Here is an 18,344-nt window from a genome sequence, read left to right on the forward strand (position 1 = left end):
CCTGCACCTCGTTTGAGAATCAAGTATTTTGATGTTTAATTTGAGATGAAATCAGGATCCTCCCTTCCTGCCCCCTCACCCTTAAAGAAGTACTAAGAGTAAATAGAATTTTGTAAACTTCTACTTAACTTGGCCATTATTTATATTTGTAACTCAACAGGCTTCTTGGTGGAGGGACTGTGCCTTCTAAAGATTTGAAACACATTATAGTGTATAACAGCTTACCTTCCTTCTCTGTACACACAGATCACATGTGGGGAAACCAAGGACTGCAAGAATTAACTTCTTTTGCATATCAGTCCCAGGCAGGCAATCGATGCTTAAATAAATGCTTGGTGAATGGATTAGTTAGAAGTAAGAATATTTTGGCTACTGTTCATTACTTTGAAAAGTGCTGGAAAGAAGTGGAAGTTATTTTCCTTTCCAGCTGGGCTGTGCTCTTAAAAATAGTGAGTGTGTATGGATGAAAATAATCATGACTACCGAGATGTGTTGCCATGTACCCAAGGATAATTGGCTCACTTACCTGTTTACGGATTATTCACGTTGGAGATCATATTCATAGCTCCAGAATAGTTTCTTTCTGACATCCAATATAAACCTGGGTCTCCTTCTTCCTACTGTTACCTGGCGTGAGCTTAGGAAACCCAAACTAAATTTAAAATCAGCCTAAGCAAATGTGCAGATCAGCTCCAGTAATCAAAGACTGAAAATCAGTCCAGCATTTACTAGTTTGGGGATTATTTTATAGTGACCCTGCTACAGATTTAAAAAAAATTTTTTTTCTGTTTAATGTGGATAATTGGGAATCACCAGTATTTAAGAATATAATTTTAATGGATAGGGTGAAAAAATACGTTAGCAGATCAAGTCTTCATCTTCTTCCATTTCTATGCATAGGTTTTACTTCACAAAAAGTACTACAAGCACCAAGCTCCCTGATGGAAAGGTATATGGAAGATTCATTCATTCATTCTTTCATTCATCCATTCACACATTCACTCTTTCATCATACAATGGATAATTTTTACTTAACCATGTGCAAGGAATTGTGGCAAAATGAAAATGAGATATACATTCAGTATTTAAATAATTTAAAGTTTAGTGGAAAGTTTAGTGAATATATATGCACACTTTGCACTTTTTTCTGCATTTTATCCTTTCTTCTATTCCATTGGACTGGTATGCTAATAGCTGTGCACTTTCATGATTGTCTTTCAAGTTGCATGTTGGTAGATAATAGATGCCACATTAAAATTAGGCTTTGGCTCAAGTACTGTTCAATCCATGCCCATTTTCACCTGATACTCCTTGTAGTTACCAGCATGTGTTTATTAGATGATTGGCTAGAATCACTGGACAAAAGAATGACAGTGGCTGGCTCAAATGGGGAGACCATCCTCTTAATTTGATGGAAGAGATGACCTTTTTGTATGTTGGCCTCTCTCTGAGCCCTGTTGAACAAAACCAGACCTGCCTTTTGAGCTGGCTGGGTTCTGTGTAATTCTCATACAACAGAATGCCAAATGTGATGTTCTTAAAATTTGTATTTCGGTGCATAGACACTTACGGTGGACTTATTTTTTAAAGCAGTTTATTCTGTTTTTCATTTTGGATTTCCTCTCCTGCACTCCCTGGACCATTGCAGGAGCATCGTGCATCAAGTCACCAGGGTGGTCCATTCAAGCTGCAGATTTATTTGTCATCCTTGTACAACAGTCTCCTCCTCCACTGCCACTACAGGGAAGTGCATCACATGTCAGGTGAGAGTTTTGCGATGCTCTCTGTTTTCCATCTGAGGATAAATTCCTGACCTGGAAAATTGCCTCCTAGCCATGCTCCCTTACTTTGTTGGCTGTTGAATATCGTTTTCTTTGCAAACTCTATTTGGGCATAGTGTGGGAAGTTGAGAAATTGCCAAGATTGTTTTTTAAAAGTTGGATTAAAGTACCTATCTATTTGGTTTAATCTATATGGTTCATGAAGAAGTTCATTTGACTTTATGATGATTGATAATTGCCAATTGGGGCTTGAACCTGATCATTTTAATTGTCACTTTTCCTTAGTACAATTAAGAATGCTATGCTACCAGATATCTTAAGTCACAGTTTTTACATTTTAAATTACTGTTTTAGTATAATATATGTGTAGCAAAACAGAGACCTGTTTGTTTAGGGGGAACCAGTATTTGTTGAATCTTGAATTTCTTTGTGTCTGTTTGGCTTTTACAACTTCCTGATTTTCCCATGTACAGTAAATTTTTCTGGCCTGGAGAGTCATGCAGACACAGGGTGTATGCAAGGGTGATGACTCATGGTTCTGTATTGAAGAAAGGGCCAGAGGATATTGCCTCGAATTAAGTCAGGAGAGAAAAAGAGGTTTGCTAGAACTTGGGGCAGTAAGGGCTTGGGAACACAAGGGTTTGGGTATATGTAACCAAGGGAGATTGTGAAATAAAAAACAGGGAATCAATTTCTATTTGCCTTGGAAACGGACCTGCTTGAAACTGTGAAGACAGACTAGATTAGAGGTTCCCAAGCCTGGCTAGGCAACAGAATCACCTGGAGAGCTTAAAAAAATAGAATTTGGGGCTCCACCCTAGCCTTGTTGAATCAGAATGTTCCCTGTTGGAATCATTGATCTGTCTAGGCACTGATTCTCTACAGGTTTGGGAATCCCTGGGTCAGCCGGTCTTCCAGCAGCTCTTCCTAAGTAAAGGCATAGACTTAGTTGGTGAGAAGCTCATTCTACTTTTAGCAAATCTCCCATTTGAAAATTTGAATTTTCAAAACTCATTTTTCAAGAGGTGGATGGATATTTGCTTTATAAAATGTTCATTTAAACAATGATTGACCACATTTCTTTGAAGAAAGAGCTGCCTCTTTACCTTAAGAGTTAATTTTTAAGTTACATATAAATTCTCTGGCGTCTTAGGTAAGAGCATGGAGCTCCATAATCAACCCATCTGGACTTAAGATCTGGAGCTGCCACTGTGACCTTGAGTAGTCCTATGTCCTTTCAGTGCCTCGGTTTATTCATGTATAAGATGGAGGTAATATTAGAACTTTCTTATAGGGCTGCTGTGAGGATGGAGTAAAATAGTAGATATACTGTGGGTAGAATAGTACCTGGTGTGTGATTTGTATCTTTTAACAGATGCTATCAAGTAACTTATCCCTCAACAGGTTGATTGTTATGGTCATGTTTTATGATGGTTGCTCCTGAATCATACATGACTAGGAATATGTAAATATACCTGGACCTTGGTCTTTGGATGTAGACATCTACGGCTCCGCAAAGCCAAGGAGCCTTTTATTTGTTTTTGGTTAATTTTAAATTCTGAATTTATCACAACTGTCTGACTGATGGGATGCATGTGTGGTTTTTTTAGATTGTTGTAAGATGAACTGATGAATTGCATGCATAAATGGGGTTGTTTGTGGTCTGAGTAAAAATAAACAAAAACCTGAGTGACTGAAGTATTATGCCTCAGGAAAAATAGCCAAAAAAATCCCAGTGGGTGACAAGGTGGAGGAGGGAGGAGTCATCACAAACATGATATTCTTGTAAAATATGGAACTGGATTCCTTATATTTTATTGGCTGTGGAGTAGAGAGGTGTTACTTTAAGTGGAACTGTAACCTAAAGTTCCATGCAAATTACCTCTTAAGATCTACAAGTGTCAGCTGAATGAAAAAGGTAGAGTGGGCCAGGCACAGTGGCTCACGCCACTTTGAGAGGCTGAGGTGGGTGAATCACTTGAGGTCAGGAGTTCGAGACCAGCCTGGCCAACATGGTGAAACCCTGTCTCTACTAAAAATATAAAAATTAGCTGGACATTGTGGCAGGTGCCTGTAATCCCAGCTACTTGGGACGCTGAGGCAGGAGAATCGCTTGAATTCAGGAGGCAGAGGTTGCAGTGAGCCCAGGTCGCGCCCCTGCCACTCCAGCCTGGGCGACAGAGTGAGACTCCATCTCAAAAAAAAAGAAAAGAAAAAGGTAGAGTGTCTTACTGCTACTTTATCTCTTAGGGATGATACTCATTTTAACAGTTATGTGCTAGGCTGAAAATCCTCACATTTAGATCTTTGGAGAAATAGTTTAATTGCAGGTGGGTTGAGTACATGTGCATTTTTTTTAACCTGTGGTGTTGAAAGGGAGTCATTTGTGATAACAGAACTATCTCAAGAATTTTATTGTGAAAAAGCAGACAGCAAAAAGTCATATCTCTTGGTCAATATGGGCAGCTTATTGAGAAGAGACCTAGGTTTTTATAGTATATTAGGAAGTTTAAGTGTCTTAAGAATACTAAAATACTGACAAAGTAGCGCAAAGTCACCTTGAATTTTAAGCAGCTGACATTTTCTAGGGTTGCATTTAAAGAAAGCTTACAAGCATTATCTAAACATTTTGCATCAATAATGGCCTCATTACAGTCCTCATGATTGACGGCTCAACGTAGGCAGAAAAATAGTATCATTCACGTTGTACTCTGGTATACTCATTCAGTTTTTTTTCTTAAACTTACATTATAGTTCTTTCTGATTCTAGTTATTTTATAAATATGATACAGCTATAGCAAGTTATGACCTAACTTGTTCACAGTCACTATTTATGTAAAGAAATGATTCATTCATTTATTCATTGTGAATTTTTTTAAAACTACTGCATGGTGCTGTGGGAATGGAAGTGAATAAGAGCTACCGGAAGGTAGTTATTTTCTTTATGGTCAGGCAGGGGAAAAAAGAAACTCTCTGAAATAATGAATACAAATAGAATGGGGTTCTAACGGTGTTCTAACAGTGAAGGAATTCAGAAGAGTGACGCTGTGTAGGAGTGATCAGGAAAGACTTTGAGGAGGAGGGATCACTTGAGTTGAGCTCTGCCGGCTAGATTGCATTTCTGTGGGAAGAGATGGATGAAGCATGAGGAAGGCCATGTGTGTGTCTAGGACATAACAAGCCAGTGCACGGTATGTAACTGACCAGGACATTCTGGCTGAAGCCTAGGTGCTGGTGGACATCTGAGTTTCTGGATTCGAGCAGACAGTAGAGACTGTGGGAATAAAACCACTGAGACATCGAGTCTGAAGATAAATTTGGAGGAGTCCTTGACATAAAAGTGATCTTTGAAATTGGGCCTTGGATTCTTGGGCCTGGCAAAAAGTTTGACACACAGGAGGGGGATGACTGAATTCAGGGATGACGTCAGCTGGTGTAGAATGTGTAGAGAGAAGGTAAGAGGCAGCGGAGAGTAGCTTGAACATTGATGTGGCACGGCCTTCGTCTGCCTTCTTTTCCTGATCTGGGGTGAAGGAGACTGGGTGGCTGGAGGAATTGGGTGATGTACACGTGGGCCATAAGGACTCTTCTGCAGAAGCTCAGGCACCTCGGAAACTCAGTGCTGAACTACAGCTCAATGAAATCGTGTCAAAACCTTTCTTCCTTTAAGACCTTTACAAAATTAGGAACTAGAGCTAATTTTAGCTAAATCTAAAGTGTGTGTGTATAAAAATGAATGCCATGTTTGAAATTCAGCGTATGCGGTATTTCTTTAAACAAGTGATCCTTCTGTTTTCCTCTAAACAGTTTTATTAAGATTTTCAGTGAAGCCCTGTACATATTAACAAGAATTCCAGCATTTCTTTGATCTTTTCTACTGCTGATTTCTTCATCTCATGTGATGTGCGTAAACCACAATGTGCCATCTACTTGACTCTGTAGCAATTGTTCATTTGTGGCAATTCATTTACTGTACTCTGATAAACCACGTTAATGTGGGTGTGTTTGGTAACTTCAGAGGATTCCCTGGAGGCTTTCTGTGGCCTCTTTAAAATGTGAGATGTGTGTGTTTGTGTGCATGTGTGTGTACTGTATATACCTAGTTACTAGACACAGCTCTTTGAACAATTTTGCTTCCCATTTATACTTTATAGAAAATAAAGAGATATAGAAGTGGTCAATCTTGGCTCTGGGGAGAAAGTTAGTCTAAGATTTCATGATGTAAAGTGAAAGAGAAGGCTGGAAATGATGTTACGATGTTCTTAGTGAGCAGTCTCTTTTAATGTAATGAGAGAAAATTTGAGGATTAAGTGTTTTTTTTGTTTGTTTGTTTTGGTCCTGAGTTAGTTAGGATGGGCTCCCTGTAGATAGCCCAAAAGGGCTCAGAATAGAAGCAGTGACTTATTTAACTTTCACCAAAGACAAGAAGGTTAAGACAGGAACAAGAGGGTTGGAGCAAACAACTCCAGGGGCAGATCGTTCTGTCTGCAGTTGTTTAATGAGCATCTAATGTATGAGAGGCATTATGCCAACAAGGCCTTCTAGGGAATATGGAGATGATCAATAGTTCACATTTACTATTCTGCATATTAACTTATTGAATCCTCATTACAGTCCTTCGAGGTAGGCATCATTATTTTCTCCACTGCGCAGGTGAAGAAACTGTGGCACAGAGAGGGTGAATAATTTCCCCAAGGTTGCCCAGCTGTTAAGTGATAGAATCATGCTTGGATTCCAGTCTACACTCTCAACCCTGTTCCTTAAGCCCTGTCCTTAAGAAGCTTACAGTCGAGTGCATAAGGCAAGGCATGGCTTGGAGTAATATTTAAAGAGTCATGACACAGGTACAACACAGTCTAGGAAGTCAGGATCAAGGAAGGGTCCTTCCTTGGAGCCTTCTCTTTTGATGCCTGCCTGTCTGTTCAGTCACATATGAGCTGTGTGATACAGGCTGTCCTATGCAGGCTTTGTGGTGTCGTCTTCCTTTCTTTCACTCTTACTTATATCTCCTTGAGATTCCTATGCACTTTCAATAATTATTCATTGAAGAAAATGATGACAGTGGCAATTTGCTTATCCATTTCAGGGGATTGGCTTAAGTTGGCTCCAAATGCTATTCAGCATCAAGAGTCTCAACGAGATGATGAACTTTTGACTCTTAAAAGAACTTCACTGGGTCATTGCTCAGCTTGCAAGACTTGGCAGATATGAACTGTTTATCTCTCCAGTGTGATAGGTGGTGGTGTGGCACCGAACGCAAGCTCTAAGAATAAAACGTTCAGCGAAAGGAGGTCACGCTTCAGTCAGGGTGGCCATAAGGAAGCTTAGAACTCCCATCCCCTCTGCTGCTGCCTCACCCCGTCTCATTTTCTCTCCTTCACTGGAACAGTGAATGAATCTGAGCTCATTCATGTCAAGATGATAGAGAAGAAAGATCACTTTTCTCTTAGCTGGCTTAGGGAAGGCCAGATTGTCTTTCTTACACTGAGTAAAAAATTGCTGAGGACTTTTGTGTTTTTTTTTTTTTGGTCTTCAAAGGCAACATCTCTTGCTTTTACAGACCCACGGAAATTGAGAAGAGGATGCAAGATTTACTATTCGTGCCCTAGCCTGGCAGCTTCAGCCTACATCACAGCTGTAATCATATGTGATGCATTTTTATTTACAGATTAGTAGGCTCTGAATCTGACATATGACTAACCGGGAAGCTCCTCCCTGTAACAGTTGTATGTCATCTGCTTCAGAGAACTAATTGCTTGGCAATTCCCCTTTGGTAATTCCCTCTTTATTTTCTGATGAGTTACTTAACAGCGATGGGCTTGTTGAGCAGAGCGTGGAGTTTAATGTGTGCTCCAGAAACTCCACTGTAGGCCTGGGGGATATGTTTTTCGAGTTCTGTTTAGCTTTACTGAAGGAACACTGAAACCATTATATGGCCTGTTAATATTTCACTCAATACCAGATTAAACACTGAGCAGCATGCAGTTTTCCAAAAGAAATCAAAACCAGGCTTCTTTTTAAAACGTGTCCCTGTGCATTAGAAAATTATCAAAAAGGAATTTAATATTTATAGAATGTTTAATGCTCTTTTGAAAATATGATTTAAAATGGAGTAGTCTTCCAGGACCCTACAGAGTGAGTATGGTGTGCTGTTGGACTGGTAGTTTGGAGGCTCAGTTTCTGTTGCCTGCCCTGCAACAGGGTGACTTGTGCTACTCACTCTACCTTGCTGGGTCTCAGTTTTCCTTTCTCCAAAACACAAGGAGGGTGAAAGAAATGATCTCTCGGGCATATTCTATCTCTGACATCGTACAGTTCCATGAATAGATTTTATTGTAATTCTTGCTCCCGGCTCCCCCAAGACCTTTGCATCTGTCAAACATCATTTGCTGTTGTTTGACTTTGTTAGATTTTGTATTTAATTAGAATTTATATTTTAGCTATTATTATGTCATTATTTATAGAGTAAGTCATAAGTGGTGCCTAAAATCATTTATCACCCTATCTATATTAGTTTCATACCTGAATACTTCCTCTGCTCCTTTTTAGTGTTCTCGCTACCATGTCCCAAACAACATCCATTTCTGGAGGTGGAATGCAGTAGAACTGGAAAGAATCTTTCAGCTGATTGTGGGATTATTTTTTGCAAGAGGCGTGCAGAAGCTCTGATTTTCTAAGCAGTAGTATTAAGGGCCATATTCTGCTTTTAATTTGCAAGTAGAAATCCTTTTGATGTCATTTGTTTTTACCTGCAGGTGCAGGTTTCAGTCTCTAGGTAATTCCTTTTCTCTTCTGCATCAACTTTGCCAGTTAGTGTGTGCGGCATTGCCCCGTCTTTTTGGTTAATTCATAAGCAGTTCATACAAATGCCTCTGGATTCATTGCAATTATTAATAGTTTCTTTAGGCAGCTAGTGCAAATAGAAAAGGTGACATTTGAGAGGGTTTGTTGTTTTAATTTATTTGTTTCGTAGACAGAGAGGAAGGGTGAAAATGAGGACTTTGAAATCAGGGAGATTGAGGCTTGAATCCTTCTGGCTCTGGCTCCTGGCTTTGTGGTCCAGGTCACAGTTCTTAAATCTGTGATTCTCAATTTCCTCATCTGTTAAATGGGGATGATAATACCACCTAACTCACAGAATCACTGGAAAGATGTAATGTGCACTCACTCTCTAGATATTGCTTATGGTAGTATCTCAATAACTGATAAAAAACAAAGACACACACACACACACACACACACACACACACACACACACACACACAAGGCATAGCATTTAAGACCTCAATAAAAAAAGCAAGAACAAAGGAAAGTGCTGCATTTGAGGTATAGTCAGGGTAGGAGGAGCTTCTCAGAGCAGCCAGTCTTAGTAGGCAGAGCTTGAATCTCAAAAGGACCTTTGAAATTTAGGAAGGACTAGGCACCCTCCGCTAACCTGGCAGTGGTGTTTTCTGCAGGTAGTTCTGCTCCACAGAAAAGGGTGTTCACTACGCATGACTGGTGAAAATACTACGTTTTAAAACATGTGTTGCCCAAACCTTACAATAATAAAGGAAAGCCAATAAAAGCAAAAGTTCCCTTTGATTCCACCATTCCAGTCCATAAATCAAGTTCATTTTTATGTGTTGTTTTTCAGTTCTTGACAACGTAACATATATCTTTTTTTCAGTTTTGCGTTTCCCATTTAGCGTAAATATTCTTAGTAACTTCAGCTATACAGTTCTCATTTGCAAGGATCACATAACATTCTATCAGGTTGTTTTATCTTGATTTTTAAGTTTCCTATCATTTTTGTACATTCGAGTTGTTTCTAATTGTTTACTGTTGTAACGCCGCAGTGAATATCTTCGCACACAGTATTTACCGAGGATACACTCTCATCAGAAGGCTCATTACTAAGTTAGAGGAGCTTGCTCTGAATTGCTTTCTAAAAGGCTGTGCCAATGTACATTGTTACTAATGATATAAGAATGTCTCTACCTTCAATCTTAATAATTGTGGGACTTTTTTTTTTTTTTTTTGGCTAATTTAATAGGCTCTTTGGTTTTAAAGTTTTTGTTCCTTTGATCCCTCTCAGAGATGGAACATTTCCATCTGTGTTTGTTTACTAATTGTTCTTTTTACAATTAGCAAATGAAAGTCTTGATGTTTTCTAATCTATGTACATGAGCTCTTTATGTGTTCTAGATATTACTCCATTTAAAAAGTCATATTTGCTAGAGCTACTTCCCTAGTCTAGTTTCCTTTCATTTCAATGATAATGTTTTTTGTTGTACAACGGTTCATGTTTTTATATGATCAGCCTCTCTTTTCTTCTACTTGTACCCAGGGCCAACCTGGAAGGAAGAAATGAGATTATTGCAGCTCAAATTCTGTACCAGGCTGGCGAGTGGTCCACTGGATGGCTTTGTTGGGAATAGCTCTTTCTTTCTTCTGCTCACTTTTCCCCTTGGGAACTGTTTTCTGTCGAAGTCCCAGTCTTTCTATCTCCAAGGGCCCCTTTCCCCTTCTCCCACCTGCCCCTCATTCCTTGATGCTCACCCACCCTGTGCCGATTTCCTGGCTGTGGCATCCTCTCTGCCCAGTTCTCTACCCTCCATTGCTGACCTGTGTGTTTCTCAGGGAGCCCTGCCCTGGAAGCAGTGGGTAGAAACATGTCTGGCAGCCTCCCTCACTAGGGCCTAGAGAGATCAGTCAGGAATTTCAGGCCTGGCCAAAGTCTAACCATTATCCAAGTCTCCGGGGTCGGGGTCTTCACATCCTCTGTCATACATCCCTGCTACCTAGCAGGCTGCCCTGCTAAGGGATGGGCTCCTTTGCGTTGGTTTTTATCCACGTAGGAACCAGAGAGGCACGATGCTACCCTGGTTCCTTTCCTGTTGTAGCTCTTCTCCGGAGATAGCTCTTCCAGTGGAAGGTTGGGAACAACTTCTTAGGCATTGAATTTTGAGGAATGCTGGTCTCAAAGTCTGAGTTTAGACGAGTGGCTCTGCTGAGCTGGGTGGTTTGGCATATGATGTACCTCCTAAATGGCCTGTCTAAATGTATTGTTGTTCTGGTCCAACACGTTTTTCCTCTTTGAAGCCAAAATGAACATTTGTTAGTATTTGAAATCTGCTGACATCTGTGTTTTTCTTAACCCCTTCCCTGGGTTCTCGTGGTCCTCAGGATAAAGTCTAGAATCCTTAATGTGGATCAGTAGGTTTTGAGGACCTTCCTTGTATCTCCAGCCTTATCACTCACATGTTGCCCTGTATTCGCCCCACATCGGTCCTATCACACTTCCTCTTTCAAGCGCTGTACTCTGTTTTGTGTTCCAGCCTTTAGACATGTTGTTCCCCCTCCTTAGAACCCAGCTCCTCTCCCCCCACTGTCTGGCTACCTTTCCCTCATTCTTGAAATCTCAACTTAGAGTCTCTTCCTCACGAAGTCCTTGGACTAGGGACTAGGTTATTTGCTATCTTTTCTGGGCTCCCATAACATCCCATTCTTCCCCCTGTATAACACTTCACAATCCTTCTCCAAGCCCAGCAATAGGAGGACTGCCTTTCCTCAGTATGTGGCATCTAGTGAATGGGCAGTACATACAGGCATTCCCCCTGTGATGTTTATGTTGCAAATTGGATGTGATTCCATCTATTAATATGGACTGTGATGTATATAATTGTGGTCAGGAACGAGCATGGGGTCCTGTGAATCACAGCGGTGGAAAAAGCTATGGCACCTGTTTGTTCCAGTGGCTTTGTGCTTTGTCTATCACACAGTGGGTGATAAAGGTGACGAAAATGTGTAAGAAGCCTGTGCTAAGGAGAAAGAAAGGCCCAAGGATGAATTTTCTGGAATGAAAGCTATACGTAATAGAGTGCTGAATTCGTTCAGTCATATTTCAGTTTTATAGTACTGCACTTATAACCACACAAAACACTATTATTATTGAAATTCAATACAGGAAAAATGCCTTTGTTTTTGAATGTCTAAGACTGTCTTCCTTCCTCCTCATTGAAAAAATTCCCATTGAATTTCGATTATATGAAGATTTCTAGAAACGCAGCTATTGTGTTGAATGAATGAATGAATTTGAGGTTCACATTCTTAACATCTGTTTTCTGACTTTGATCAGTTTCCTTTAAGTGCTCTCATGGTCATACTCTGCAACTCAGGTGAAAGTTTCTAGTGAGATAGTTATCCCAAGGAGAGACTTTGATCTGGAAGAAAGTAGTTCTGAAGTTCTAAGTGAGGTTTGTTGGTTGGATTTAGGTAAGGTACCACATGGAAAGGAGAACTGCTTAAAGGGGTAGGGTGACCGTGAAACCCTCTTCTGCAAACCCTTCTCATCAAGTATGAAACCAGTGGGGTATGAGGTCCATCTAATCTTATCTGTGCCCTTTTGATTTGGCCTCTGGGTTGTAAATGACTTCATCTCGAAGTTGCACTGTTGGTGGTAGGGGAGGACACCTTCTCCAGGTAGAGGGAGTGCATTTGTGGTCGATGGTGTGAGCAGCCATATGTTGGACCATATGTCAGAACCTGTTAAGAGGTATGAAAATGCCTCCCATTAGAAACTGAAGCCCTGGGTCCTTTGACGGCTGCAGCACCCCCAGAGGAGAGTACCCTATGGCCCTTACAACCTTGCTGTGCCCTGACAGGTTCCAAGTGGAGGCAGAAAGGACTCTGGATGAATTTTGTTTTGATTATTCTTCCCCTTTTCCAGGCTCTGTGTCCAGTTCACCTCTGGAGCTGCCTGGGTCACTGCAACCCAGACTAGAGAGAAGTATGACCCCAAGTTGTGGCTTTTATTGGGAGACAGCCTTCGTCTAAGGAACTGGGAAAGAATGTGTTCCCCAGCTGCTGCCTTTCTGGTGTCTGATCTGATACTTTTCAAAAGATAGCAGTTTTGTTTGGTTTGATTTGGATTTTTTTTTTCTTTTGTAAATGATCATAGACCCATAAGACAAGTTTATGATTGTATTGACAGAATACAAAAGAATGACATGGTTATTTATTTAAAAATCTCTTTCCATACGACTTTGCTTTCTATTGAGTTTGAAGGAAATATGGTGATAGCATCTAAGCCCAAATTTCAGTGTTTTATTTTGACTTTCCTGTTCTGTTTAAGCTTCTGTAACCCCTTGTACCTTTCTCTGCTCTTCAGAAGGAACAGGTTGTATTTTTTTTCCATCTCAACATCATCCAGATGAACCGTGCTATTTTAACAGTCTGTGTAAACAGATATAAAAGGAGGAAGACTACTTTCTTTAATTTTCCTCCCAGCGAGTTGCAAAGCTGTTTCAGTCATCCTAGTGATTAGGAGAGTAATAAACAACATTAAAATGAAGAAACGTCTTTCTGAGAAGGACCTTGAAATGTGGGTCTTACCAGTAGTATATGAGCCTTCCTCAGACTAAACTGCATAACACAATTCATATCATCTTTAAGTCCTGGAGGGAGGGCTTTTTAATATATGGAAATGACCAAACACTATTGTTGGCTGTCCTGCTGTACAGAGAACATTTGGTAACCTGAAATCACAAAGTTTCTGTCTCTGAATGGTGCACTTAATTTAACTTTTTGCCCTGAAGTCTCAAGAAATGAGACTTTCTTTAGAAAAATGTTTTTAAAACTTTCTCATTTTAAATGTCCAGGGTCTTCGAAGAGTATACTGGGAGGAAAGTCCTATGTTTCCTGTTTCTCTTGTAGGACTAGTTGAAACTACCCTTTCTCTTGATGGTATTCTGCAGTCTGAGCCTCTGATTTAGTAACTACAGCCTTTAAAACCACAGTTATCCAGACCATGTGCAGTGGTTAATGTGTCATGAGTCTGCCTCAGCTGATAATAGCACATCACAGAATTCAGAGTGCCTTAGATAAATTGTTTCAGTGGATAGTCATAATGACTCCTTGAGTAGAAAAGTATCCTCATTTTCTAGGGGAGAAAACAGAACCTACGAGGTTGACTGATTAATTGGATTCCAGTGGTTAGAAATACACGTAGCCGGCCGGGCGCGGTGGCTCAAGCCTGTAATCCCAGCACTTTGGGAGGCCGAGACGGGCGGATCACGAGGTCAGGAGATCGAGACCATCCTGGCTAACACGGTGAAACCCCGTCTCTACTAAAAAATACAAAAAACTAGCCGGGCGACGAGGCGGGCCGCCTGTAGTCCCAGCTACTCGGGAGGCTGAGACAGGAGAATGGCGTGAACCCGGGAGGCGGAGCTTGCAGTGAGCTGAGAGCCGGCCACTGCACTCCAGCCTGGCCGGCAGAGCAAGACTCCGTCTCAAAAAAAAAAAAAAAAAAAAAAAAGAAATACACGTAGCCTGTGCTGTAACCCTGATTTTCTGACTTGTAGTTCAGCTTTCTTCTCCGTCTCCTTGTACAGCCATGATACTCCAGAAATTATTTGCGTTTCCCCAGTTGTAGGATGAAAAGACATGTCTTTGCTTCATTAAGTTAGCCCACTAGAACAATGTTGAGATGGAGCTGGCATGGTGAAGAAATGCAGGAGTCCAGTCCCTTGGATATGTGCAATTCCTAGTTATTCCTTGAAACAGTGCTTTGTTATAAATTTAGATGTTGAGACTGGGCCCGGTGGCTCATGCCTCTAATCCCAGTGCTTTGGGAGGCCAAGGCGGTGGAATTGCCTGAGGCTAGGAGTTCAAGACCAGCCTGGGCCACAGAGTGAGACCCTGTCTCTAAAAACAAACAAACAAACAAATAAAAATTTTATGTTAGATGTTTTTATAGTGCCTGAGTCTAAACTTGATGGATAAACAGAGAATGGTTTTCATTTTGCAGCCACTGCTCCTTTAAAGTTGAGCTTTTTGAGCTATATTTCCTTTAATGCACCCGTGTCAGCAAGGTTAAGAACATCAGGAAATCAAATTGATCTCGTATATGGAATCTTGAAATTTGATGTCATCTGCTCTCAGAAGTCCTTGTGGATGGGAAGATTGTACAATCAGATCATTTCTCTGTGTAGATATTTGCTGTCTTTCTACTAGATGTTACAGAAGAGGTTAGAAGAAGCTCTTCCAGCTACCTGTGAATCAGCTTTATTCTGCTAGGCAAGAAGCAGCTCGTGCTGGACATTTGTATCTGCAAAAACCATGAGTTACTTCCCCAATAATTAAGTATCTACTGTTACAACATCCAGTGGCTAATCTTTTAGTAAAATACACTGTCCATCTCTTGGTGCCAGAAGCAATAACTATTATGAAGCCTTTTCTTTCTTTGCAGAAGTGGTTTGGTGGTGACCATATTGTTAGTTGTAGAAACACTTAGAATCTGATTCACATTTAGACTTGACAGAAGCCAGATTTTATATCTGGAAACCTCATTGGTGGTACTGCAAACAAGACAAAGGCCATCTATCTCTCTCTTAGGTGCCCTCCTCAATCTCTTTACAGCATTTCCCCCAGGAGTCAAGGAGATAGCCTGGCGGGGACTTTTGCTTGTTGATGGAGTAGCTAAGAATGTTTCTCTCTAACAGGTCACAGAACAGAAAGTGCTGGTGGACATCTCTTCTTGCCCTAAGATCTTCGTTGGAAGTCCCCGGGACTTGGTGTCTTTGCCGTTCAAAGTGTTTATGAACTCGCCAGGAGGCATAATGTGTCACCATTTTATTCTGGGCCACCCTAAAGGATGACACCCAGCTTCAGAGACCTCCTCTTGGACGACATCCCTGAGAACCAATGTTTTAGCTGTCCCATAGTCTGACGTCGGTTTCCGACTGCTTTTGAGCTGGTGCAGGCTTAGTCATTAATGGCCAGGATGATGTTAAATGTTCTGCCTGATTGGCTTGCAGCTACACACCTTTTGTCATTTGTAGAGCAGCAACTCCCTCTTGAGCTCTTGGGGAGTCTTTACACAAATACACTAGAAAAAAGGCACCCATCCATTTTTTTCCATCTTGGCATTAGCTCACAGGCATAGTCCTGGGATGACCTGGAGTAGAGGCAGTGGAGGATAAATTCATCTTGCACAGACTTGTTTGTGCTAGTTCTAGCCTGTCTCTCGCCACAGATCTAGCTTTTAAATACTCAAGTGATTGGTTTTGTGTAGGAATGTGTGGATTGTTGGATTGGAAGAATTTTCTCCCTGGATTTCGAGTGTTTACATAAGCAGATATAAAAAAATTTGATCACTGATTTAAATAGCAGGGCTTATTTTAAAAAGTTATGGGTGTTTCAAGGTGGTACAGAATTAAAATGTCAGTTTTTTTATTTTTTTATACAAGTCATAACACAACCAAAAGGTATATATTAATGTTTTGTCAGGAAAGGGTCAAAATGGAAAATTTGCAACAAAGACAAACTAGAATAGAACAAGTGCAAACAGAAGCTGACAAATATATGCCCCTCGTTGGGAGTTCAGCCCATGGAATGTTATGTAGGACAAAAGGAATGGAAGAGATATTTCAGTAACATTTTGTTCTCTGTCAAAAACCTTCTGAAATATAAATCTGCTGTGTATTGGAGAATGGATACAGCAATTGATTCAAGTTGAATAGCTTTCATTTAACTAGAATATCCCACAGAAAGCAGTTCTTGTTCTGACAACCATATTTTTGCTTTCTTTCACTTAAAGAAAATAGAATTCATGTTTACATATCTTATAGGGTTGTTTTATGGACAAAGACAGGTCAAACCCCATCACAGTGGCTAGTGTTACAACAAATAGAAACATTTCTAAATGAAATAAAATAACGTTTCTAAGCCAGGGCCAGTGCCTGCAGTAATAATACTAGGTTGGTATTATGAAGCCATTTGCAACTATAAATAATTCAGTCATAGATGTGCTTTTTTTAAAATCCTGGTTTTTTAAAATTCTAGTCTTTTGCCAGTACACACACCCATACAAGTACTTCACCTATTTGCATAATAGAGGAGGCATATGAATATGTATATAATAAAGTCACTTTATTTTGGACTTTGTGAAACAGATTACCTTTTTTCTTCTCCTCATGATGGCTCCCTGAGTTGCTTCCAATTGTTGAAATTCCATAATTACCCACAGATATGGATGTGCTCTTCTAAGGGTCTTGCCATGTCAGCCAACCCAGCTGAAAGCTAATAGCCAGTGTTAGCGGTTGAAGGAACTGAGCTTTAGAATTGAGAGACCCCAGCAAAGGAAGTTCTGTTTTTATTCTCCATTTCTACACTCCTCAAGGAGAAATTAGGTGTTTATTATTTTGTTTTGTTTTTTAAATTCCCAGATCATTCTGGCATTGGTCCTGGATCCGCAGCAAATGTAATTTTTAGCAACATCTATTACTCCTGAAATATTTGGCTGTTCGTGGCCTGTATGATTCAGTAGACTCTGAGGTTTTCCAAGTACATTAAGGACTTAAATACAGAATGTCTTAAAATTTTAGGGTTATTGATCAAGAGAAAGCTTCCCTAGGAATAAAGTTCTGTTAGGTTTTAGCCCTATTCTGCTTTCAAAATTCTTAACTGGATGCCTTCTATTTTGCTTTCTTTCTGTGTTTATACTAATTTACTACTTCGGTTTATTGTTTTCTTACTTAGAAACTACTTTTTTTGTTGTTTTGTAAATGCATAGCCCTTAAAAATATAAAACAGTTTCAAACAGTTACAACCTGTTCATTCTTTATACCTTGACCATCTTTTCTGTCTTATTGCTGAACCGTCGCTTCTCTTTCTACTTCTCTTCTGGGATTTCATCTTGCTCAGCTAAAATTCTGGTGTGTGATTCTGAATATTACGGCTTGAGTTTCCTGACCAGCGTCTTGCATCTGAGTCCATTTCCTGTGCTTAAGGCTGCTGGCATTCCATTCACTGCTCCTGGTCAAAACTGAAACTTCTCCTGCTAATGAGATTAGGCCTTACAACACTATTAATTTCTTCATCTCTATTTCTTGCTCCATTGCTATTTCTCGGAGATGAAAATCTATTTGTCATTAAGAGATTCATTTTGGCGTCACTTACTAAAGTTCCCTTGGATTTTTCTGTTCTGCATACACCCTACAGCTTCAAACTGCAACAGTCATCAACTAGACTTTGACAAATTAGTTGTCTCTACACATGGTTTACAATATTACACTAGCTGTTTAAAAATAATTAAGCTTCTCTCTGTGTTCTTTGCTTTGGGTCAGGAACTTTACTTCCTTTGCCGTGCAACACAGAAGTTAATCACAAATGGGTCCTGTGAACCAAATAATTAAAAATAGAGCAAAGTTTCTGAACCAGGCGGTTGGCAGAAACGTCTGTACTTCCATCTGTGCATGGTTAGGAAAATATTTCATGATATTTAAATAGCATCAGCTTTGCTCTCTTTTGTGTGAGAGTGTGTCTGTGTGTCTATGCGTAATTCATTGCTTTGAAGGTTTGTTTGACTGTTAGATAATCGTATAAAAAAAGTTACTGGCAAGGAAACAGGAAAGCAAATCCAGGTGTTTTGTGCATACATTCTTTATTTACCAGTCTCTGTGAAGGAGCAATGATCTTGCTTTTGCTTTTCTCTCTAACTGAAAGTTTTTGCTTTGTTATGTGCTGCAGAAAACTAAATAACATTGCATTTTGACTTAGAAATCTTTATGTCTCTTG

The 18,344-nt window shown here is 40.1% G+C and overlaps 1 protein-coding gene across 4 annotated transcripts in view; it reads left to right on the forward strand.

Moving 5' to 3' along the window:
• Nucleotides 1–18,344, forward strand: part of ATXN1 (ataxin 1) — a 464,792-nt gene that overhangs the window by 7,118 nt on the left and 439,330 nt on the right. For 2 of the 4 annotated variants that reach the window (XM_030929139.1, XM_030929138.1), the window contains exon 2: nt 1,649–1,763. The exons of 1 other annotated variant lie outside the window; for it this stretch is intronic. The gene's annotated coding sequence lies outside the window, so the exon portion shown is untranslated. Of the gene's footprint in view, nt 1–900; nt 950–1,648; nt 1,764–18,344 lie in introns of all 4 variants that reach the window. One more of the 4 variants, XM_030929140.1, reaches the window with a different exon arrangement.

This window comes from Rhinopithecus roxellana, chromosome 4, assembly GCF_007565055.1.
Source record: "Rhinopithecus roxellana isolate Shanxi Qingling chromosome 4, ASM756505v1, whole genome shotgun sequence".
Taxonomy (NCBI): Eukaryota; Metazoa; Chordata; class Mammalia; order Primates; family Cercopithecidae; genus Rhinopithecus; species Rhinopithecus roxellana.